The sequence below is a fragment of the Balaenoptera physalus genome (assembly GCF_965194825.1).
Source record: "Balaenoptera physalus genome assembly, chromosome: 4".
Lineage (NCBI taxonomy): Eukaryota > Metazoa > Chordata > Mammalia > Artiodactyla > Balaenopteridae > Balaenoptera > Balaenoptera physalus.
Window position 1 is genome coordinate 66,750,680 of NC_138891.1, and position 26,064 is coordinate 66,776,743.

A 26,064-nucleotide genomic window follows, 5' to 3' on the forward strand; every position below is an offset into this window, starting at 1 on the left:
GTTAGTGACTTGGCAATGGCTTACCTCCCCCAGCACAAGAGCATTTTAAGAAAGCCTTTAAGCGGAAGGAGATAAAACAGCTAACTAACACTCGCCTTTCCCCTGCATCCTCACCCTCCCTGCCCTTACAGATAGGGAAACATAAATAAAAGCCCAGAGAAGATGGGTGCCAGTTCTAAAGCCTACAGTGAATAATGGTAGCCGGTGGGAGGCCAGAACTTCCAGTAGGGTTCTCTGTACCCCATGACCAGCCTTCTTCCTTTCAGGGTCTCTGCCTGCACCAGGCTCAGTCAAAAGGAAGAATGTGTATCTTTTTTTTTTTTTATCTCAGTATAAGAATACACTTTTTATTTTTATTTATTTTTTATACAGCAGGTTCTTATTAGTCATCCATTTTATACACATTAGTGTATACATGTCAATCCCAATCGCCCAATTCATCACACCACCACCCCCCCTGCCCCCCGCCGCTTTCCCCCCTTGGTATCCATACATTTGTTCTCTACATCTGTGTCTCAATTTCTGCCCTGCAAACCGTTTCACCTGTACCATTTTTCTAGGTTCCACATATATGCGTTAACATACGGTATTTGTTTTTCTCTTTCTGACTCACTTCACTCTGTGTGACAGTCTCTAGGTGCAAGAATGTGTATCTTGCATTTAATTTTTGCAAGGCGGTCGGTCCCCCAACACCAACACCCAGGCCTTCAGAGTCTAGAGTGTAGACTCTAGATGCGAGATAGGTAGCCGGGGTTAGCTGTATGAATGGTAGAGGTGCACGCCTGGGGCCTTTGGGTCAGGCAGCTGCCCAGGGTCATGCTCCTTGTAAGCAGCGGGCAGGCCTAGCCGGCTCTGGGGATTGACAGAAGGAGGAGAAATAGCTGTGGAGCTGGTTACTATGATTGGGACTGACTGAGTAGGACCCTTCTTCGAGTGACATATACCAGTGGACAGTCAGTTCCAGGCAGTGGGAGGTGGGAAGGAGGCTTCATTATGAAGGTCCTTAAAAATGCCAGGGACGGATATGACTTGAAGTGATCATTCGAGGGTTTTGAGCAGGCTGGGACACGAGTGAGAGGAGAGGAACTGGTAGTTGGGAGGCCTTCTGCTGCCCATTCCAGTGAGAGAGGCCATAATCTGGCCTAAGAATATTATCGGTGGGGTGTTGCTCATTTACCCCACGTATATTACTGAGTGTCTGTTATGTGCCACTGGCAAAGATGAAACTTCTACGGCAGGTTCCTTATTTTATTAGGCATATACATTGTACATTGTATGTATTGAGGCATATAAAAAGTATACTTTTTCCCATTTTAATATCACTGAAATTGGGTTGTCTTATATCACAGATGTGTCACAGTTGAGGGGCTCTTCATTCTAAGTTGATAATGGTACATCTTACCCTTGATGGTTAAGAGTTGATAAAATTTGTTGATCATACCCTTTATGAATGTACAGTGCTTTGCACTTTATAAAAGTTTTCCATCAGATATTCCATTTGAATCTCAAAAATCCCCTGAGAATTGGGCCTGGTGATCCTGTCATCTCGATTTTACCTCTTGCGCAAGGTCACAGAGCTAATTAGAAATGTGCTCAAAATGACAGCCTAGAACTTTGACTCTTGATGTTCATATGTGACTTTACCCTGCTGTGGAACTAGCATGGGTTCATTAGGTATGGGAAGAGTCAAATTGAATTTGATTTCAGAACTATGGCTGAAGATGCTGGAATGATGGTGGGTTTTTTTTTGGGTGGGGGGTGGTTTGGCCAAGGGCAGAATGTAACTCATGAGGACTGGGAGGATCCCTTAGCCCAGAGATTTGCTGCATTAAATAGAAAATGGGCAGGGAGATAGAAGATGCCAGGTAACACAATAAAACCAGAGGATGGAGCACGCTGCTGTTTTTACACAGAAAGGAGAGGAGCAGTGGATGAAGCACGCAGGTTCTGGAGCCTGCCTTCTGTGAAGCAGGAACTGACTAGCCTGGGAGTGCAAAGATGGGGAGGACATGGTCCCTGTTCTTGGGGAGCACGTGTGTGTGTGTGTGTGTGTGTGTGTGTGTGTGTGTGTGTGTGTGTGTGTGTGGTGCTGTTCGAGGGGTATGTTTCTGCTGCACTGAGGTGGTCCCGCCTCAGGGAAGCTACCAGAGGGAGCAGTGTCTGAAGAGAGTCTTTAGGGTTATATAGGGATCGCCCAAGTGGAAGAAGAACAGGTAAGGGCTGAACCTGTTAGGCATATGCAGACAAATGTAGGGAAGGAGGAGCATGGTGGTTGAGGCTGGTTTTGGCATGGCCAGCATGAACAGGGTGGTGGGAGATGGGAAAAGGGAGGACTTTCATTCTTTGCTAAGTAGATTTAAATTTATCTTGTGGGCTATAGGGGCCATTAAAGGCTTCTCTAGAGATTTGCACGAAAACAAGGCTGGGCAAGGGCTCTGGAAGCATCTGTGGGATTAGGTATTGGGATGCTTACCGCAGGAAGAAGAGTAACGTATTTAGTAAGTGGTTGAGTGGAGCTGAGACTTTGACCCTGGGCAGTAATTAGGAGTCCTAGCTAAGCGTGTGCATTGCTGGGTGGGGACTCTTCCTGGATAATGGCATTGGAAGGCAGCACCCAGCTGGAAGAAACCGAGGCGAGGAAAGGGGAGGTAAAGTTGTGATGCATGCAGGAAGCTTATCTGGGTGGAAGTTCACGGGCTTGAAGGTGTGTGTGAAGCAGAGGTGGGGAAGGGAAGAAGGAACGGAATCGTGATGTGGGAGTCTGCTCTAGATGGCTTGGATGCGTGGAGGAAATGGCAGTGCCTTCTTAATGCGAGTCATAGAAATGGGAAAGGACACTGATGCATTGATGAGGACCTCACCTCTCCTGACTTTCTACAAATAGGGTGGGTGGCTGGCCAGGGGGTTAATGGGATTCATGCTTGGAAGCAGGTAAACCACAAAATTGAGGCTAGAAAATGTTTATCTTTCGATCCTTCTTTCTTAATAACATAATGTAAAAAATTTGAGTACTTACCGTGTACTTATATAATTCTCATACTGATTCATTAAAGCAGGTTTTATGATTATCAATCTCATTTTGCAGATGAGAAAATGAGTTTGGTTAAATAAGGTTACACAACTACTAAGTGAAATGGCCGAGTTTAGAACCTTTCCCTGATCTTCACCACTCTCTCTGTGCCCACAGAAGGAAAAGTGAAAATTGTCAATGAAAATTAATCAGTCGATCTAAAAAAGAACTGGAAAATTTTATTCGATCCAAATTTGAGCATTATAACCCGGGAAGAGCATCTCAGAACGCTCTGAGAACTGTTCCGCCTGTTAGAAGTCAAGGCACGATTATATAAGCTTTTTGGGACAGAGGGCTGTACGTCACATGATGCATTGATATTATCAACAGTTTACTTAATGCAGATCTAAGCATCATCCTGGTGGGTCATGTGACCCCTGCAACATCAAGAAGGAATGTTATTAAGGCGTTGTCTGGTTGATGCTAGGAGCATGTTGCTCTTGACGGTTGAGCAGGTAGTCCTGCCGCTGGGGGAGGTCTGGTCGAATCGTTATACTGGTGCTGCTTCAGCCCGGTCTCTCTTGAGATGCTGCCATTCCCTCTTCCCTTTGGGTGTCTTCTCTCTGCACAGCTGACTGGAGAGGACAGAGCTTCTCTAGCAAACATCTGCTTCCTCCCCCCAACATTGCCTTCTCCCCAGTCTCTTGGAGTAATAAGGATTTGAGGTACCCCACAGAGAGGCAGTTGGGGAAATAGGATAACAAAGTAGGGGAGTGATGGAGGGTCTTGATCTCAGTCATTGCCCTTGATCTATGGCTCCTGGGACAATGTTCTCTGGAGTCGAGCCAGATAGCTCCTGTTGGATCCCGCCCTTCCCTAGGTCATGCAGACCTCTTCCTCCAAGAAGGCTTTCTGGCTCAGGACTCTGAGGGATCAACTAAGGTCCCTTCTGTGACCTACCCACCTCAGGTGGGTTATTTGCATTTTGATAACTTACAGGTAAGATATTTTCAGGGGCGAGAAGACAGATCCTAGGAATGGCACCCAGCAAAGTAAATAAGACCTTGGCTTTCTCTTCTTTGAATACCTCTCATCTCTGGTACCTTGAAGATGTTCAGTAACTGCTTGTTTACTCATTTAGAATGAGTAACATTTACTGATACAATGTAAGCACGGATCACGCTTGACCACATATATTTGCTTGACTTTGCTCTCCCCTCCACTTTAAAATAAGCGGCAGGAGTTTCGCAAGGATGCCTACTTTGTTAAGGGCCATGTTCCCCAGTCCAGAGGAGTGCCTGGTACAGCGTAGGCACCCTGGAACTGTTTGTTAGGTGAAGAAAGGGGTTGGCTTAGTTTACTGCAACCACAAGATAGCAATGATGGGGGAAAGGAACTTTTTACTGACCGAGAAGTTTGGGCCTGTGGGGTCCCAGGACTGGATTGAGTCCCCACAATGCTGTGAAGCCGCCACAGGTGGTACTGGGCAGACCCACCATCAGGGTCAAGATTAGGGAGTGGGAGTGTAGAACTGAGTGTCTACACTAACTAGCCACCCCAAGAGTAAGTGTGATTCAAACTGCGCTTTCCCGTCTCCCTCACAGCCAGGTGGTTGCGTTGTCTTTGAACATTCCGCTGTTTTCATGTCCATGCCTTTCCTTATGCTGTTTTCTCTACCTGGAGTTCCAGGCCTCTCTGCGTGTTGTAAACCTATGATTTTTTAAGTTCAAGGCGAAAACCCACCTTGTGCCATGAAGCCATTCCCAGACTCTCAGCCCCCTTATACCCCACTTATATGTGTGATCACATGCATCTCTGTCTCTTGTGTTCAGTTCAGCACATCATTCGGGTCCTGAGTGATTACCCCATGCCAGGCAGAAATGCTGGAAACTGATCTTACAAAGACAGCTAAGGCTCTGTCTTCAAGGATCTTCATTCCAGCCTAGGAGACAGACTGAAATAGAACATGGGAAGGCCCTACTAGAGTGATGAACAAAGAAATAATGGGAGCAGTGAGAAACGGCTGACTGACTACCTGGAGGAACAGGAAAAAATGCTCATGGAGAAGAAGACATTGGGTTGGGTTTTGAAGGGTGAGTAGGGGTTCTTATGGTGGACAGAGGTGGAAGAGCTTTCTGGGCAGAGAGACCTTGATATATAGGCACAAGCCTGAGGCCTAAGAGTGTTTGGGGGGGGTGTTTGCAGATCACTGAGAAAGATGGGGCTGGCCAGGGAGGATTAGAGGGTAAAGGGCTGGCAGCTTGAGCTAAGGATGATGGCAGCGGTGGTGGTGGGTAGGGAGCAGGAGGGCTTTTGTTACTTTTTGAGCAAAGGAGGGTGTCGTTGGGTCTGTGTTTCAGAGAACTCTGGTGGCAGAGTGATCGCAGTTCTGGGCCAGAGGCGGGGACACCGCTTAGGAGGCTGCTGAAATGTTCCAGGTCAGGAAACACCGGCCTGCACCAGGTCAGCAGAGTAGAGAGGGAAAAAGTTGTTTACTGTTAGAATCTTATCAGGCAGCTTAGTTCCTATTCTTGTCCTTCCAATTATTTGCCAGCTTATCAGCCTTGACTGGAAAAACTATTTTATCAGCACCAAAGCTTGTACACAGTGGAAGCAGCAGGCTGGCAGCCAGTTCATGCCTTAGAACTGTGGGCTGGGGCCTTGGTGGCCAGAGCGACCTGATTCCTCCTTTTGCTGGTGAGGAAACCGAGGCCCCAGGGAAAGGACGGAAGTGCTCGGTCACACCCTTGTCCGCTGAGCTGGAGTTGGGTGTGGCCCTTACTCCATTTCCTGCCCTCTTCTCTCTGCTCAGCCTGGCTGGACACATTCCTTCCCCACCCCACCCCCAGGGGCTTTGCTTGGGAGAATTTGGGAGGGACTATTACTTGGAGATTGTTACCGGCTTGAACCTTGATCTTTGCACTTTGAAAACAAAGTGATTAAGAAGGTTCAGTTTCAGTCTACGAGTGCTTTGGGGGTTTCTTTCTTTTTCTGCTATTTATTCCTGTCGCTTGTTTGCCGGAACCAAGCTTCTGCATGATAACTTTAAGGTTCCTTGCCTGGGGCGGCCCCCACCCTCATTCCCCTTTTATTTTTACTTATTTTTGCTTGCCTAAAGGTTTTCAAGTTGCCAGCATTAGATCCCTTACAGGGTAGATCCTGCTGTTTTTTCTTTCCATCTTAAAATCTGCCCATCACAACCCATCTCATAGAACCCATTAGCGTTTCATAGCCTTTGTAGCACTTTTTATGTGGCGAATGCATTTTACCGTTGGTTTTTATTACTTAGCTCCCAATTGCCATCCAAGAGATGGGTCAGCAGGATCAATCTTGTAAAAGTTCAGGGGTGAAGGAACTTCCCCTGCGGTGCTTAAGTGGTAGAGTGAGACTCAGACTCCCAGCTCTAAAGCTCCTGTCTTGCTCCTTGCTTCACTTCTGCTGGTGAGCAGGAGATAACTGATGTGAAAGTCCTTAGCAAGCCCTATACACAGGTGAGAAACTGTCATTATTTCATGGTGTGCTAATTGGTAGCATTAGCTGCCCCTGTCTGTGACTTTGGAAGGCACCTGAGAATCTGGTTGGAGACCCCAGAGCCCTGAGGACCTGGGCTTCAGATGCTATCATTTCAGCAGTACCATCACCAACTTGGTTTTTGGTGTATGAAAACAAAGTCCTGTGTTTGAGCCACACATTAGCCCTGGGATCTTAAGCAAGTTCCAGAACATTCCTGAGCCTCAGTTACCTTCGATTATAGATCATATGATCTATCCCAATGCATCTGTGAGAACCGGACATTTCCCTGACAGTGCTTTATACATGGTCGTATAGTGTGTAACGTGGCCGTGCAGGGGCTACACGTGGCTAATTCTTGCTGCCCAGCAAGGTGTCTGGCCCACAGGAATGGCACCTTGTCCTTCGAGAGGAGACTGTGGGATTTAGACCCAGGCAGCTCCAAGTTCAAGTCTTAGGCGTGCGACTTCAGGGAGGGTGCCCCCTGGGGTGGTCACGGGCGACACGGTGTAGACTTACTCATTTTTAGACTTCTTATTCATGAGGGCATCACTGTTGACAACAGTCACTTTGCGAAGTGGGGCGAGTGCCGCAGACGTTCACAGGCATTTCCAGGCTGTGCAGAGGGATGGTTTGTCGCCAGTGAATGGCTGTCCAGTGTTTCTTCTTCTCCGTTGTGATCCTCCAACTCTCTCTTGGTTTTTTAATTTTTTTAATTTATTTTTATTTGCGAAAAATCGGCTGACATCTTTATTGCTTTGGGGAAGGGGGTCACTCAGGAGCTCTTGGTGGGCAGGTCTGCTTCCTCTTCACCGTCACAGGCTTCTGGCAGCGCAGGATGGCGCTGGCTCTGCCGGTGGCGGCCAGGCGCCAATCCGTGCGGTGCTTGTTCTTTTGGATCACGTGCCGGATGCTGCTGAGGGTGGCCCGCGCGTTCTTGTTGATGGTGGTCCGCACATAGGTGGCTGGCTTTCGCGGGCCGGATCACCGCTTCATCACTACCACGACCCCTTTGCTGTCTGCCGCCAGCTTCGCACCCACAGTCTTGCGGTGAATGAGCGCGTTGTGGCGGAAGGAGTTGCGGGCCTTTAGGTTACTGGGTTTGGTGCTGTACGTCTGCTTGTTCCTCTTGATCAAGAAGCTGCAGCAGTTCCGGACGACCAGCCATTGCAGACGCGCGGACGTGGCGGCAGCTCCTCTGCTTGCAGACGCTGGAAAGAGGCAGGCGGGGGGCGGGGCCTCTCTGGGGTTTGGTTTGCGCTGTGTTTGTGCTCTGCTTCTACTGCAGTCGTTGCTTCTTTCCCGGCCTCCCATCGAAGCCCCCTGTAGTTCCCATGGAAAGCTGGTGCTGAGGGGTGGTTCCAGGCCTTCCTCAGAAACTTGTGTGGGAACCTTTCACAGGGCAGGTAAGCAAGAGGGTCAGGACAGGGCAGAGTTGTTTCAGTGTCCTTCAAGAAGTGTGCTTTGGCCTCATTCCATCCCCACAATGGGCACTTTTTCCGCTGCAGCCGTGGTCGGCATTCCTTAGTCACTCAGGCCATCAACCAGTAGCTTCGGAGAAGATGGCCGTGGGCATGTGTAGTGCGAATTCCTTGGCATTTTCAGGAGACCGCTTTTTGGGCGTTAAGGGAATCCTGTCTTTAATGTTAGTGTCGGGTTCCTTGTCTGTAAAAATGGCTGTAGCAACAGTACTTGATGCAGAGGTAGAGGGACCATACTTTCTGGTTTTGCCAGGACAGCCCTGGTTTATGCCTGCGTCCTGGTGTAGTATATAGAGCGTTCCCTTCCACTCTCAGAGGTATTCTGATTGGAGGTCAACCTACTTGTTAGTACTGAGTGAGGTTGTGTAAGTCAGGGGTCCCCAATCCCCGGGCCGTGGACCAGGACCGGTCAGCCGCCTGTTAGGAACCGGGCCCACAGTGGGAGGTGAGCGGCGGGCCAGGGAGTGAAGCTTCATCAGCGGCTCCCCATCGCTCACGTTACCGCCTGAACCAACACCGCCCCCCGCCCCGTCCCTGTAAAAATTGTCTTCCAGGAAACCAGTCCCTGGTTCCAAAAAGGTTGGGGACCGCTGGTATAAGTAATATGTATAAGACCAGGACTAAAGTAAAATGTCAACAAATGTCTACTGTTTTTGTCAGAGGAGATGCTAGGTGCTCAAGAAATGTTTGTTCAGTGAACTACTTTTTTTTAGTAAATTTATTTATTTATTTATTTATTTATTTTTTGGCTGTGTTGGGTCTTCGTTTTCGTGCGAGGGCTTTCTCTAGTTGCGGCGAGCGGGGGCCACTCTTCATCGCGGTGCGCGGGCCTCTCACTATCGCGGCCTCTCTTGTTGCGGAGCACAGGCTCCAGACGCGCAGGCTCAGTAGTTGTGGCCCAAGGGCCCAGTTGCTCCGCGGCATGTGGGATCTTCCCAGACCAGGGCTCGAACCCGTGTCCCCTGCATTGGCAGGCAGATTCTCAACCACTGCGCCACCAGGGAAGCCCAGTGAACTACTTTTATAAAGGTAAAGTTTGAGAATGTTTGAAGGGAATGTCTAGCTTGTAGGCAGTTAGAGTTTATTAGGTTGATAAAAATGTGTTAGTACCTGTTTGGAATATAAAAAACCGTCAGGAGAGTGGTACGGATGGAGGGCTTACTGAGTTCTCTGGAACGTGTGCGGAAGCTTGTTGGAAGGGCTGGGCCTTGGATTAAACATGGAAGGACAGGAACGCTTAGTCCAGGGTGTGATGGGGCAGCTAAATTGCTCTGGCTACTTATAGTTAAGAAATAAGATTGAATCTCTGTCCATGTGTGTATTTTATATATTTATTTCTGGCCACACCACGCGTGGGATCTTAGTTCCCCGACCAGGGACTGAACCTGGGCCCTCTGCAGTGGAAGCGCAGACTCTTAACTACTGGACCACCAGGGAAGTCCCCATGTGTGTAATTTAGCTGGGTTTTTAAATCTATTATTTTCTAGCCGATGGCCCATCTTGATAAAGATCTTTAACTGTAACTGTGACAGCTTAATGCGGTACTAAGTTCTGTGCCAAGAGGTCACCAGGGTAACTTATACTTATTCTTCTAACGAGTTTCCAAAGAATATGGTTCTTGTTTAGTTCCCAGGAAGAAAAAAAAAACAAATAAAAAAAACTTAGTTGGCACCTAGAGCGTCTGTCTTGTTTGATATGAAAATGAATCATTTTCAGGAACTGGAGGAGGGAGTTGCCACCCAGAGGGCAGGGTGTGCCCCGATTTCATGGGAAAGGCAAATTCTGAAGTGACCTGGAGGGTAAGCGGCACCTTTTCTTAGAATGAGGTGAAAGGCAGGTCAGCTTTCCTGTAGTCTGGTTGTTTCCAAACTGGGCTTCTCTTCTCGGCTGCAGCAGCTTCACTTCATAGGAGACTATGAGGGTTCCAGTAATGACAGCTGGACAGGACCCTCCAGATACATCTGTCCATCGATCTGATGTGTTTGTGTGTTCATTCATTCCACACCAGGTGCCAGGTGTACCTGTGAATGAATGAGTGAAACTCTAGTCTGGGCTTGGGGGATGGAGACATGAATGCTGTGCCATCCCTGCCTCCAGAGGTCATTTAAATAATCTAGAGAGGATGTAAAAATATATGGAAGAAATATCTGGTGACTCTAATTGAATGGCGACTAACTCTAGGGACCCTGGGGAAACTTCACAGATAAAAAGACTATCATTTGATTGGGCCTTGAAGGATGAGTGGGGATTTGTCTAGTGGGCTAGAGGAGGAGGGGGGTCATTGAGCAAGGGAAATAACACGAACAGGTGAGAAAGTGCATGGCACCTTGGAAAACTGGAGTCATTGGGGATGGGCTGCGGAGTAGAGAGGCCATGGAAATGAGGGTGCAGGGGTGGGCTGGGACGCGGATTGACAAAGGTCTTGATTGCTGACTGAGGACTTGAGACTGTGCTGTGAAAGGAGCATCACGTAGGGATGGGAGATGATTGGATCTGTGCTTTAGAAAAGTGATGGGTTACGGATGGTTGGAGGGGCCTGGTACCGGAGATGGTGAGATGCGCTGCTCTAGTCCAGGCACCAGATAAATGGAAGCTGAAATGAGGTTGAGGCATTGGCTATGAGGGACAGTTCACAGGTGGAACAGAGGTCACCCAGTCTCCTCATTTAAACAAGAGGAAACCCAGGCCCTGAGCAGGTAACACATACAGAGTCCACAGCCCTGGTTCCATCATAACCCCCAGGTGATCCATCCTCTGCCCAGGGTAACAGGTGCCTAGTTGCTGAGATAGCCGTTTGTCAAGAGGAAGATCTCCATCACTTTTTATCTTTTAAGACTTCCATGGAATCTCTTAACTCTGAATGAAATTGGCTCTTTCTCGAGTTATTGAATCTGTGATCACTGGAGATATTCAAGCAGTGGCTGATTGGGATGTTACAGTGAAAACTCAGGCAATGGTTGAAGACTTGGTCTAGAACATCTTTGAGGTCTATTAACCCTGACTCTTTTTTTTTAATTCATTCCTTCCTACCTCCTTCCCTCCTTCCCTTTCTTCCTTCCTTGGAGAAGATACTTATAACAGTCTTACCTGGGGTTCCTCTATCCATTTGGCTCCTCAGGATGATTTTAGCCAAATTGGACAAAAGGCAGAGAGAGTTAAAAGTGGATGATTAGGCACTAAGAATGGTGGGCCATAGTTCATGCAGAGTCATGAGGGAATAACCATTTGGGGGCCAGTAAGTTAATACTCCCCAGGGAGACCTTTGTGACCTAGGCCAGCCTGCATATCCTGATCAAAATGGAATCCACCATACAGTTAATGATGCTTTCGACCAATCGCCATTTTTATAGTGCTTTACAGTTATCATGTGTTTTCCTACAAATTACAGGTAAATCCTCACAATAGTCCTGTGAGCAGTTATTATTATTGTTCAAGTTTTACTATCAAGAACGAGAGGCTGAGAAAGATTCAATGACTTGCTCAGGGCCCCAGCTAGCCGGATGTTGAACCAGGACTTCAACTTGAGGTTTTTATTTGCACAATTTTATATTCCTCCTATTCCCAGCCTGCACAGATCCCTGAGACAGGCTCTAGCTTTATTCCTATTGATAACCTTCAATCCATTGTGGATCCTGATATAAGGTAAGGATTTAATCAGTGCTTGCTGAATGAACATGTGAATGAATAATATAAATGAAGTAATAAATGACAACTTGAGTTTTAAGAATATCTTTAGTAATAAAAAAACCTAATTGAGCTCCTCTAAACATTAATTAATCTGTTATCAAAAGACTATGAGAAAGAACTCATTTAGAATACATTTACTCAACTTCATTAAAAAACAAAACAAAACAGAAAAGCTCCCACCAAAACTCTTTTACCTGAATACCTCTCTCTGATCTTTTAGGGGACCATAACCCTGACCTTAACTCCCCCAAAGGGCATGTCCACTTCTCTGTGTACAATGTTCCCTTCCACTTAATATTATTACAAGAAAAGCTCTTTCTTCTTTTGGCCTGGTCTTTATCTTTTTTATAAATGTATTTTATTTTATTTTTTAATTTATTTTTGGCTGCGTTGGGTCTTCGTTGCTGCGCTCAGGCTTTTCTCTGGTTGCGGCGAGCGGGGGCTACTTTTCATTGCGGTGCGCAGGCTTCTCATTGCGGTGGCTTCTCTTGTTGCGGAGCTCGGGCTTTAGGCGCTCAGGCTTCAGTAGTCGTGTGGCACGGGGGCTTAGTTGCTCTGCGGCATGTGGGATCTTCCCGGACCAGGGCTCGAACCCGTGTCTCCTACATTGGCAGGCGGATTCTTAACCACTCTGCCACCAGGGAAGCCCTATATTTATCTTTTATATAACTAAAGATTTGTTGAAATTGACATTACCCATGTGGACACTAGGATAGTTTTTAGTTTTTAAAGAAATTTAATACAATTCAATATGTTAAAACATGCATTGTAAACATCAGTGGACAAATAAATAGCTTTTACTTCCTTCTAAATTATTTCCTGAAGACAATGATTTCTTTGGCATTTCTACTTTCCCGCACATTGGTTACCATTTTGTCCCTTATGTTTTGTGGTTATGTGACTATGTATCTTATCTCCTCAGGGATGTAGGAGAAAAATGCATGTATGGCTGGAGAGTCAGACAGGTTTGGGTTCAAATCACGGCACTGTATCTTGATAGTTATATAATCATACTGGTTACTTAGCCTCTGTGAACCTCCAGCTGGTCGTCTGTGAAAGAGGATAATAGTGCCTTCCATGTAATGTCATTGTGGAAGGGATTCTGTGGTCAGGGTAGGAAAACATTGAAACCTGCCATGTGATCTGCTGAAAAATGCTATCTCTTCCCTCTTTTCTCTCTTGTCACCCACCAGATGATAAGACAGCCAAGATCCTTTCCCTTGTATTTCCCCATAGAGTATAACCCATAGCAGGTAGACCTTAAATACATGTTTATCAGCTGGCTAAATAAGTTTTAAGTTCTTTCAAAGGAGAATTATAGGCACAAAGTACTGAATAGTTCTATTACTTTTCATGCTGGTTGCTATTCAGCCTCCAGAAAGACTGTACTCATTTGCAGAGTCATTAACAGTGGGTGAATCTTCTGGTTTCTCCATGTCTTCCCTAGAATTTAATTTTATAACTTTACATTTGTCTCTGCTAAATAAATATGTAGGAAATCATATTTCATTATTGTTTCAATTTGCATTCCTTTAATTACTGCTAAATTAATATGTAGGAAATCATATTTCATTATTGTTTCAATTTGCATTCCTTTAATTACTGAAAAAATATCCTGAGAAGTGGTTTAGAGTTTGTGTGTCCCCTTGCGTGAATTCTCAAATGGCAATATTTAAAAATGGTCTGGGCTGGAGAAGGTTCATATGAAAGGGCTAAAAATGTTTAGTGTTTTGAGTTGCCTAAACTTTAGTTTATGTATTCATTCATTCAGTCACTCAATGTTTACTGAGCACCTGCTATGTGCCAGGCACTCTTCCAGAGGCTATGCATACCACAAGGAAAAAAATAAGTGAGTAAAGTCAGTGATCTCCACTCCAGCCTCCTCATGTAATATGTGTGGTGGCTGAGATCTAGAAAAAAGAGATTAATTGCCAAAGTCATTCAGCTTGTTCAGTTGCAGGGCCAACCATTTATTTGAACAGTAATTGTGATTTAGTATGTTTTTTATCAGTAGCCTTTTAAGCCTTGGAAATATCCTGGAAATTGCAGAACTGTGATATCTAGACAACACCTCCAAACTGTATCTACACTGAGAAAGCAGAGTCCGGATTTTTGATTTAGAAAATATGATCACCCGGTTCTTCAGTCTCATATATAACTCCTTCCTAGAGCTCTTTGCCTCTTACATTTACATTCATTCTTAAATGAGCACACTTATTATTATTTATTTTTTTAAACATTTTTTTTGATGTGGACCATTTTTAAAGTCTTTATTGAATTTGTTACAGTATTGCTTCTGTTTTATGTTTTGGTTTTTTGGCCGTGAGGCATGTGGGATCTTAGCTCCCCGACTAGGGATCGAACCTGCACCCCCTGCATTGGAAGGCGAAGTCTTAACCACTGGACCACCAGGGAAGTCCCCAGCACACTTATTATTAAAATAGGACTAGAAAACAAAATTACCCCATCTAAGCCGTTTAGACCAACTGTGAACGTTTTTGGACATGTTTTTGGTAAATGGGAAGAAGGTGACATATTTCTCTATCAAATAAAGTAGTCAATTTTGTTTTAATAAAGCAGTTATCTTCAGGTAATAAAAATTCAACTAACTTGCCATAACTATCTTGTTTAAAGTCAATTAAGAGCCTCATATACCTCACTTGCTGGGTAAAATTTAATAGAACTTCAGTTAAGCATTTATTGCTTATTAAATTCAAAATTAAGTTAATCACCACACTTGGTAACAACCACTGAGTATTAATTAACATTCAGCAAACTATCTTATGAAGTCTAAATTAGGTACAGACAGGTCTTGTTGATCCCCATCAGTTTGCAAACACCATTTCCCCACCTCCCACCCCAAAGGGCCTTTGGTTTTCCCATGGCTTTCCTCTTCTGATTTGTCATCTTCATTTTCATCTGCTTGACACCCAACTTGGGTGAAGGAGGAGGAGAAGAGGTAGGAGTCTATTGTGTTATGGGAACTTTCTGGCTTGGGGCGCAGCTGAGAAATTTTTCTGTTCCATTCCATTGCATTCCATTCCATTGCATTCCGTTGCATTCCATTCTTCAAGAATTGTTGAACACATTGTCTGTGTAAGACACTCTTTTGGACACTTAGGAAGATACAGAGGAGGTCGTGTTGACATACTTGGTTTTATTTTCTCATCTTAGAAATGAGAGGACTGGATTTAGTGCATTCATTGAACACGTATTTTTTGGCCTACAGCTTGTAAGGCACTCTGCTGGGTGTCAGAGATACCATGATGATTTAGACAAGGTCCTTGCTGTTAAGGAAGACATGTAGTCTAGTATGAGACGAGCAGTAGTGGAAATATTGGATAAGGTGCTCCTGTAGAAGCTCTGAGGTCCCTTAGTGTTCTATGAGAAAAGGTCTTGTAGCCAAGAAAGTTTGGCAGGTTAAACAAAATTAAATGGGTATCTTTACCGTGGGACGTTTCTGAATCTTTAGGAGACTAATGTGCATTGTGACTTCCCAAGAGGTTTGTTCTCAAAGTTTTAGATCCTAGACTCTCTGCATCACCAACCTTCACCCCGCCCCCGGACGTTTCTTGGTCTTAGTCTTCCAACGTGCTTTGGGAAAAGCCACTGTGAGCCCTGGATCCCGTCTCTCCGCATCTCCGCCTAGCAGGGGTACGCAGGCATGCGCCCTAGTAACCCATATAGGGTTGGAAGTTCTAATTTGTATGAAAGGTGTGCAGAAAAAAGTGGGTGATTTCAGACATAGGGACTTTTGGCTGGGGTTGAAGGTGTGAAATCAGGGCAAACTTTCCTCATAGAGGAGAGTTGGGCTTGTGAGAGAGACACAGTTTGTGTAAGTGGGGAGGCCCGGAGGATTGCTGAAGAGTCGTCGGGAACAGAACAATTGTGAAATTCTGACATGGCTGATTTGGTTGAGACACCCCAGCATATGGATACAACTTAGACCAATTTTTGTTATCGCCTAAATCTGGAGAGGTAAGAGGCGGCAGATTTTTTGGTGCAGAACTGTCTGCTCTTTAGGCCTTGTTCCACCAAGTGACTGCCCATCTGCGGGAGTGATCCCTTCTGTAAGGCATCCTGACACCGTCTGGGGCAGAGTCTGCCTTGTGAAGAGGCATCTCTGCTTCTTCATTGACAGCTTCAGTCTGGCAGGTCCGGTTTCCATTTGCCTCATCACATCCCACACTCTCCACCTTTCCTTGCAACCTAGCGTCCCTTCTTCTGATGAGTCACCTGTGTCTGCATTTTTCATTCTTATCCATCTGTATCATCCTCTCCATCTGAGGCAAGCTACCCTTTATATTCTTCCTGACAAGTCATTTACTTCACTTGAAATAGTGCTACGAATTTTCTCCTCTCCAGCAGCAACCAGCAGATGGAAAATGCTGGATGAAGTGGAAGATAATCTATAGATCTGGTCCTCCATAGCAGGGGAGATTTGCCCTCAGTTTGGGTTCTTTCAGTACCCACCTTGTTAACCATGTCTGTACGGAAGGGAGCACAGGCAAAGGAATGGGGAGATCTGGGTTCTGTTTCTGGGCATGAGTTTTTCCCCTGTCTGAGCCTCAGTTTATCCATCTGTGAAATGTTAGGTGTAGGCTCAGTGTGCTCTCAGGGTCCTTTCAACTAAACATGTTGAGTGTTAGCATTTGCTAAGTCAACATTTGCTGGAGTCAGTCTGGGCTGTTTGATGAGACGTATTTTGGAGCCTGGAAATGGGCAATGGGCAGAGCTCTGTGTCCATACATGGGAGGTGTGGTTGTCCTATGCCCAGCCTCCAACTGGATTCATTTTCCTTATATTGCCTGTTACTTTTTAGTCATACCTCCTTCTCCTCTGCCACGCAAGCTTACCTATTCTTTGCCAACACTCTCCCTGCTGTAAGTGTTCCTCTCCTGTTGCCCAACTGTATAGCCAGCGCCGCCCCCCCCTTAGATTCCTTTTTCCCTTCTGGATCTGCCCATGGAGGGTGTCCACTCTGGAGCCTTCTAAAGACAAATGACTACCATGGTGGGGAAGATTGGGGAATGGCGGTCCTGGCCAGCTACAGATCTTTTCAGGAGACTATCTGTTCTTCAGAACTGTTTCTCTATTGAACAAATATTCTTCAATGAATGAGAACAGTCTTGCCTAGAGGGAGCCCACAGTGGCAGTGAGAAGCTTTCTGACGTCTCGTTGACACTTGATGGAAACCATAGTGAGTGAGGAACATTATACATTGGAGAGGAAGGTTTTTTGCTTTCTAGAACTGGGCGATGCACTGATAGGTCCTCGGCATGGACTCTTAAGCATCTAGGAAAACTAATCACTTGGAAAGCTGAAGCTTGTTTTGCAGACCTTGAAAAGGCAGCCTGCATGTTTCATTTCACCATCTACCTGGACAGGCACTTTAGGGATGAAAATGTCAGCAGGCAGCCTGGCAAGTGACACACCAGAGGCCATAACATGGGCTGGTCGTGCAATCATCAAGAATGATGTGTCAGGGAGCACAAGACACAACACAGGCCCAGAGATGTCATTCACATGTGGAGTCGCCATTAGTAACGCCAGTGAGGTTTGGTTCTGCTCCAGGAAAGATTTTCCAAAGTTAGGAATTTACCTTGAGAATCCTTTGGCTTCCTCTTCTTTGTTTTAAACATAACCCTCACCTCTTGGTCTTTGTGATTAGTTCTTTGGATTTTCCCAGTTATATAGGCCTACTTGAAAAAAATCCAGAAACATTTTGAAAGCTTTGATCTGTGTAGCGCTTTAAGAGCATGGCCTTTGGAGCTAGGCTGCATCCTGGCTCTACCATTACTACTTGGACTTGTTACTCAGTCTCTTTAGGATTTTGTTGCCTTATCCACAGAATGGGAATAAGAAAATTACCTATCTCCTTGTTGTGAGGATCAAGTGAGCTATGTCAAGCCTTTAGAACAGAGCCTGACACATGCCAAGTATCCATTAAATATTGGCTGCTGTTATTATGTGTTATCCTTATAAAGTCAGCAAATTGTGATTTGGAAAGGATATTAGAGATGAATGAGGTTTTGTGGGCTCTTTTTTCTTGTTTTTTTTGTTTTTTGCCTTTTTAAATAAACTTCATTTTGGAATAGTTTTAGGTTTATAGAATAGTTGTAAAGATTGTACAGAGAATTTCCATACACCGCTTACTCAATTTCTCTCATTTTTGAATCTTAACATTAGCATGGTACATTTGTCAAAACTAAGAAACTGACGTTGGTACATGGCTATTAACTAAACTATAGACTCTATTTAGATTTCACCAGTTTTTCCAGTAATGTCCTCTTTCTTTTTTGCAGGATACAACCCAGGGTACCACATTGGCATTTAGTTGACATCTCCCTTGCCTAGAGTGGCTCTAAAACTTTCATATTTTTTTTTTAATAGGGAGGGATTCTTTATAGAAAAGCCTATTACAACAAGTAATGCTGAAGGAATAAACTGGAGCAGCTGTGGATGAAATGGGGCAGGATGTACCCGCCTTTCTTGCCCTTCCCTGCTTTTTCTATTTGAAGAGTCTCTGGTAAAGCAGGGCTTAAGTGTCAGGGCTTAAGTATCACCATAATCCAGTCTCCTTGTTTTCATGAGAGGAGACTGAGGCCCCTGATTGGGGAGTGATGATGCTTCGTGAAACTGGAAGCCCAGAGAAGGTCAGAAAAGGATCATGGGAATATCCCGATCTTGTCTCTGTTGTTGAATGGATGAGTGAGCAACAGTCAGGGAGTCTGGAAGATCTGGGTTTGGATCCAGGTTCTTCCACTCTATGCCTCAGTTGTTGTTATCTGTAAAGTGTGTTCAGCGGTCAGTGATACCTCACAGTACTTAATACTCACAAAGTACCACCATTTACCTTGTGAAAGTTACATGAGCCAAGATGCATACTTTTAGTATAGCCTGAAATGTAGTAGGTTCTCAGTAAATGCTTGAAAAAAAGAAGCTTTGAAAATTAGGAAACTTTATCATTAGAACTGATTTCAAGAAGATGGGGACAAATTGATACAAAACCAAAACTAGTCATTCATAAGGAAATCTGTGACACTCAGAAATGGAACCAGTGTTTGAGTTGCTGGTAAGTGGGGTATATACTGTCTGCTTTTATTCTTGGAGGTTTTTATCATATAATATAACATTATGTTGCAGTCTGACTTTCACACAAATTGGATCCCAAAACTTCTTATAGGAATTAAAAATACAAACTCGTGGGCAGTATGTGTTTTATAAATTACAGAAAACAGTAGTGTAACGACATGGCATAGTAAGTACAGTTAAGCCTGCGGCAGGCACTGGTACCCAGGAGGAAGACAAGGTTGTGGCGGCCGAGACGGCACAGGGGGCGGGAAGCAGGATGAGGCGAGCAGGTGTCCGGCGTCGTGCTCAGTGCCAGGAGAGATGGAGGGAGGCCATCTCCAGCGGGGAGGCCGGGTGGAGAAGCTGAAGGCAGTCCAGGCAGTGGCAAAATCCTGGAGAAGTAAACCCTTTGTATATCTTTAAAAGATTTTTTAAATTTTAAAGACTTAACTTGTTAAGAGTAGTTTTAGACTGACAGCAAAAGTGAGAGGAAGGAACAGAGATTTCTCACATGCTGCCTGCCCTCCACACATGCAGAGCCTCCCCCATTATCAACATCTCCTACCAGAGTGGTATGTTTGTTGCCATTGGTGAACCCACGTTGGTACATCATTATCACCCAGAGTCCATAGTTTACATTAGGGTTTACTCTCAATGTGGTACATTCTGTGGGTTTGGACAAATGTATAGTGACATGTATCCATCATTATATCATACAGATTATTCCACTGCCCTAAAAATCCTGTCATCTGCCTATTCATACCTACCTCTCTCCCCAAAACCTGGCAACCACTGATTTTTTTATTGTCTCCACATATATCCTTTTTATCCAGCCATTTATGGTTGTGTTGAATGGGACCAACTGAGTTTTGGAACCTCATCTCCATTGCTTTCCCTCACTCTTGCTTCGTCGTAACGTTTTCTCAGTCTGGATTGCTGTTTTCTGCCATCATCACCTGTTTGAATCCAAATTGATCTTCAAAGCCAGCACTTCCTCCATGAAACAGGCCTTGATTTCCACCCTTTGCCCCTAAGCAGGAAATAATCCCTTCATCTTCTGATCTCCCATGGCCCTTTATCTGGACTGCATGCAGGGCACTGAGCACTTTTTACCTTCTATTGTAGTTATCTGTGTTCCTATCTTGTTTGGGGTCTTTAACTTCTTTAGGACATTCATTCCCGATCATCTGGAATCTGGCAGACATATAGCAAACGCTTGTTGATGGATGGACGGATGCATGGATGGATGGATGGATGGATGGATGGATGGATGGATGGACGGATGCATGGATGGATGGATGGATGCATGGATGGATGGATGGACAGGTTTGACATTGCCCATACTACTCTTAAACTTAGTTCCTTTAGAGTAGGATTTTAAGTTGCTAATCTCTACATTCCCCCCAGTATCAGTACTGAGAAGGTGCACTTTTATTCGTTCGTTCATTCATTCATTCATTCATTCCACAATAGACTTTCAGGCACTACTTCAGGGTTGAAGCAGTGAATAGTCCATTTGTTGATAGTCTGCATAGAGAATCGAGTATCCTTTGGGATATGTTTTTATTCTTGTAAGGTTTATCTGGAATTTTTTTTTTTTTTCTTTTGACACAGAAGGACCAAGCAAGAAATGTTTTGTTTCATCTACTTGTGTTATTGGTGTACAAAGCAAATGCTCTCTCATTCCTTCAGCTAGCTTGGTAGTAAAGAGAGATCACTGGGCTTAGAAAGGCACCAGGGTATCTGGCAGTCCCTTGCTGATTTCCTTAGGAATAAGTCCTCATCCCAGTTTTTTTAAAGATGGTGCCAGGATGCCACAGTGCTCATGGTTGGGCTTCCTTGCTAATGTCTCTACTCTTATTTTTTTAATATAGTGACAGGATGCATACTGCTGAGGTGGTAAATGGAAAAAGAAGTGCAGTGGAGTTAACTGTCTGTTTCTTGGGGCCTTCTGTATTAGTCACAGGAGGAGGTGTCAGACACGGCCAGATGAGAGAGCCAGCTGACTGAAGTTCACGTCAGATCGAAATCAGAGTGGCAAAATTGGGAGGACTTTGATGATGCTGAACTGCGGACGCTGAAGGTTCTGGGTGGTTAGGGATGAAAGGATCCGAAGGTCATCTAGTGTCATGGTTCTCAGACTCAAAGGAGCACCAGAGTCATCCTGGAGGGTTTGCTGGACCCCATCCCAGAGCTTCTGATGCAGTAGATCATGAATTTGTACTTACGACAAGCTCACGGGTTGTGCCAGTGCTGATGAGAACCACTGACCTAGTCCAACTGCTGGTCTGTTGGTTTTTTATAGATGGGGAAATGAGATGCAGAGGTATGTGGAAAGGACTTGCCTAGAGTCACACAGCTGTCAGGAGCGAGGCTGGAGTGGAAACCATGAATCCTGGTTTGAAGTCATTTCCATACTGTCACCAGAGACTGTCCAGGAACAATATTATTTTTAGTTCTACTGCAGGGTGATGGTTTGGTTTCACCAGCTTTGCCTGATCTGGTCACAGCTTTATTTTTTCATAACCTTCCATTTAGTTGTCTCCACCTACATATTCTTATTCAGTTAATCCACATTTTTGGCTACTGCTGTGCACTGGGAATTGCATTTGAACCCGAGGTGGTGTAGCACTGTGGTAGTCTGAAAGCATGGGCTTCAACTAGTCTGACCTTGAGTAAATTACTTTTTCATTTTCTCATCTGAAAATGAGAACAGGAGCACCTCCTAGGACTGTAGGTAGAGTGCTGAGCATGTACCCGGCCTTCACTATGTGAATGGTAGCTTTTGTTGCCATCATTATTACTAAAGATGGTAAGATGTGGTCCCTACCCTCTCATGCATAGGTGGCTTCCTGAACTCTACAATTGAGAGGAAGTGGGAAGTAGTGGAACAAACACATGGCTTGGAATTAGGAGAGCTGAGTTCAAGTCTCAGCTTTGCCACTTACTAGCTGTGTGGTCTTGGGCAAGTCACTTGACCTCTCTGAGCTATAATTTGTAGCAGGTAGACTTAGTTTATATAATAGAAGAGCATAATGAGCAAGAAAAAGGACAGAAATTGGGAAAAGGTGGAAATCTGTCTGCCAGGTGCAAGTTGCGGGTTGATGGGGAATGCTTCTTATTGAGGAAGAGGACAGTAGAAGGAGCTGGGTGACGTGAGGCTTGGTGTTGGAAGGGGCAGCAGGCCTGGGGGTGGTCCAGTGATGGTGGACTGGGCCAGCCAGCCCAGAGAGGGGCTTGCCTGCAACCCAGAAGAGATGTCCTCACTCCCATGTCAGGGACCCCCACCAGTGGAGAGCCCTCAGGACTGACAGGGAGGGGGCTGCCAGCATTGGAGCATGGCCAGAGTCATGGCATCTGCTTTGGACTAGGGCCTGGAGGTGCACTCACGGTTCTGCACTCTGGACCAGCACAGGATGAAAGACAGTGCAGTCATTAGAACCCAGGATTGACCTTGGCACCTTGGTTTCTGGGCTTATTTAGCAGCAAATAGATTAGATTAGAGAGGTACTGGATTTGATTGCTCTGTCTTTCATGATTGGTCCAAGAGCTGGGAGAGGCCTGGCTAGAAGTGGGGGTGGTCCTGGGGAAGATAAAGATGAGGTCTCCCACAAGTCTCAGTTTCCTTATCTGTAAAATGGGAATGATGATGATTATGCTGATGTCCTCCATTCTGTCTGGATTAAGAATGAAAGTACTTGTCTGTGGGAAGACACTTCATGGTTATGAAATACCAGAGACCTGCGTGGTGTTCGTATTATAGGGGAGCATCAAAGAGCTGCAGAAACAAGAGAGATGGGGAGATGGAGCTGCTACAGGAATCTGGGAAGTCATCGCAGAGGAGGACAGGGATGCTGGGAGGATGGGAGTATGTGTGTGACGATTGTGTAGGGTTTAAGCGTCTACGAGAATGTGGCTTGCCCCGGGCTGATTCAGTACACACTCTTTTCTTTTCACATCCATGGAGCTTTCAGCTCAGGTGGGCCTGGGGGCTCCGACGGGGCGGACACTGCAGCACCCTCGGTTCACACGGGTGAGAAAAGCGAGGCTCTTGTGGTCTCACTTCGACAGGGGTGTCAGGGCGGTGGGTGGTGCTCCCAGGGTGTCCGGGCTCTCTTGTGGCTCCATAGCCAGTCTGTGCTTGGAGAGACCTCAGGGATTCCGCTCATTTCACAGATGGGGGGAGTGTTCCACGATGGGAAGTCTGTCCCCCGTTGAGTGCACCACACGCCCTTGGGAAGGGCCTCCGTGCCCCTCACAGCCCCCTCCCCTCATGCTCCTCCTTTCTCTGGCAGGTTCCCCTCGCGCCATACTCCACGTAGGCCGACCCCCCATGTCTTGCCTTCTCCGCCCATCTCGGTTGGTCTCTCTTCTCTGCTGCCTGAGACTACTACGAGCTCCTGGCTACTTGCCTCCCACGTGCTTTTCCAAGGTCTTGGAATCTCTCGATCTTCACTCAGGACAATATGGTATCATTCTTCCATTGTTTGGCTCCTACCCACTGCATCAAACCGCTCTTCCTTGGTTGGAATTAAACTCCAGGTGATCATTTACCTCTTTGGTTCCCTCAACTATGGGTCACACTGTTGGTGAGTCAGAGTGAGAATCCATCAGGCGTTTTGCTTGGTGTAAAAGGAGAGTCGTAGCGACGTGTGGAGCAGAGGACACATGTCGACTCTGTGTCCACTGTCTGACATGCCTGGGACGGGGTGGAGAAGATGAATAAGGTACCCTTTCAGCCGTCTGCGAGGTTGTGGTCGACACAGGAAACAGACATGCAAACCAGATTGGGGCAGCGGGCGAAGCAGCGCCGGGTGTGTGTGTGTATAAGACACAGAGGAAGCGTCCCGGCAGCTGGGTGATGTAGAGAGCCCGTCAGGGTTGCAGATCAGTGGCTCTGCAGACATGCAGAAATGTTTGGCCACCAAAAAAGAGAAAGAGAGACATTTGCGAGCGTTGATGTGCGCCCTACAGAGCCACAGTCCTCCCCATTCCCTGTTAACCTTGGCAGCGTGCGCACCCCAGGGCTTTTGAGTTTGCCATCCTTGAGGGCTGTGCAGAATCTTCCACAGCGGCCTCTTGCATTGCCTCCCTCTCTGGCTCATCCGTGAACTTCTGCCAGGCAGCCCTCTCTGCAGCCCTGCGATCTCCTCCCAGGCTCCTGCCCCAGTGCTGCAGCTCATTTCCTGCCTTGGCTCAAGGGCCCCTGGAGGCTGGGAGGGCTGGCCAGACTGATCTCCTTCCCGTGGCTTCCCCTGTGACTCCGGAGCCCCTGCCCTTTTGGGGTGCCCATATCTTGGACACACTTGTTTGCCCAACACATGCTCTGCACTTCTCAATTCCTCCCTTGCTCTCATATTTCCATTTAAAGCCGTTGTGAGTAGGTCCTAATGTCTCCCACCAACACCCTTCCTTTTGGTTTACTGGAGCCCCATTTCTCATCCTGCTGGGAAGCCAGTCTTGAATGGGACTTTAGCACAGCCTCTTCTCTCCTCCAAGATCATGACCTCCTGCTAGAGAAGGGACCAGCCCTGTCTTACCTCATCCTCCTTGTTCCCCTCGTGTGAGGCTTTCTTCTTCTTCCTCCTCGTCCACTCAGCCTCCTGCCTTGGGTCCGCTGGACAGAATGGCACCTGTTCCTTTGCCTGGTATCTGTGCCTGACACTGAGAAGTAACTTGTGAAGCAACACAGAGGGATAGTTGGGTCTACTTTTAGGACGAAGTCAGAATGGCCTCTGACAATGCCTGGGACAATAAGAACGTGTTGGTTTGATTTCCCAATTAATTTTATTTCTAGGCACAAATACATGCACAGCCTTGTTAGGAGAAAATGAAGGAGAATCGTTTTGTGAGGGGAACTGAGTGGAAGACACTCGCCTACCAGTTTTCTCCCTAGTCTGCCTGGGCTTCTTTGATCCCCCATCTCTGCTTTAGGGCAGGCATTTCTCCTCTAGCTTCCCAGCTGGCCTCCGCCTTCCCGCTCACCCTCTCCCATGGCCTGTGGGTAAAATCCTTCCCTGGGCACACCTCTGCTCTGCCATCATCTGACCTTGCCTCGGTTCTAGAAGTGTCTCCTGCCAACCCTTGCCAGTCACATTCTGTGCTTCAGCTACCGCAAGTGTGTTATTGGTCACCCCGTCTCACACGCCTGTGTCTTTGCACGTGCTTTCCTCTTGGCCTTGGGCCCTTTGTTTCTATTTGGTGAACAACTTGCTCATACCTCAAAAGGTAGCACAGATGTCTCCTTCCCTCGAACCTCTTCTCAATCCCTCAGGAAGAATTGTGAAAGCGTAAAACAAGGCCAAATTTTATAAGTATTGCTCTAAGAGCAGTACATGCTCATAATAAAATATTTCGAATATATAGAACCAAATAAAGGAGGACATGAGACTCACTTGTAAATCCATGATTTAGATTCAAACACTCTTTTGTTTTTAATATTATTGAGTAGTTCTTTTCATTACTTTTTTGTGCATTTGACTGACTTCACGTCTTAACAGTATATATAGTTTTGTATGTTACCATTTCACCAAACAGTAGAGCCTGGGCACCTTTTTATGGCGTTAGGAGTTCTTCATACATGTAATTTTTGATGACTGGATATTATTCTATCATAAGAATATACCATAATTGTTAACTTTTTTTTTTTGGTAGCTGACATTTGAATTTCTAATATTTCATCATTGTAAATACCACTGTGACGAACATCCTTTTTACCAAATTCTTTATCTGCACCTCTGATTATTTTCCAAGATAGATTACTTGGACATGAGATTGCTTGCCCAAAGTACAAGAACTTTTTTTCACCCTTAATTTCAAAATAATCCATTGTCACCGAAGAAAATAAGGAACATATGGAAAAGCACAGAGAAGAAAATAAAAAACTACCTGTAGCCACTTGCAATAACCAATGTGAAATTTGTGTATCGTATCTGTGCATCTCTCTATCTTTCTAGCCCAGGTATCGGCAAGCATTTTCTGTAAAGAGCTGGATGGTAAATATATCAGGCTTTGTAGGCCTCATACAGTCTATGTCACATCTTCTCCTCTTCCCCCTCCCCCTCCTTCTTTTTCCCTTTAAAAAATATTAAAACCACTACTGGCTAGAACCCTTACAGTTCTAGTCTCCAAAGTGGGGCCCTGCCGTACATACAACTTTGTGGTGTTCTCCTCCACAAGGTAACTACCTCCTCACTGCTCCTTACGGTTTTCTGTTTCGGATATTATTAAATGCTTCTTGCTGGAATGCCCATGACACCTTGGCTCTGCCTCAGACGTAGAACTAAAGCATTTTTTATTGCG

At 45.8% G+C, this 26,064-nt stretch overlaps 1 protein-coding gene and 1 pseudogene across 7 annotated transcripts in view; one reads left to right on the forward strand and one right to left on the reverse strand.

Moving 5' to 3' along the window:
* Positions 1 to 26,064, forward strand: part of LPP (LIM domain containing preferred translocation partner in lipoma) — a 692,297-nt gene that overhangs the window by 1,562 nt on the left and 664,671 nt on the right. The gene's annotated exons all lie outside the window — the stretch shown is intronic.
* LOC309660650 (large ribosomal subunit protein eL28 pseudogene) lies at positions 7,066 to 12,225 on the reverse strand (annotated as a pseudogene). Its single transcript has one exon. The product of its transcript is annotated as a large ribosomal subunit protein eL28 pseudogene (transcript).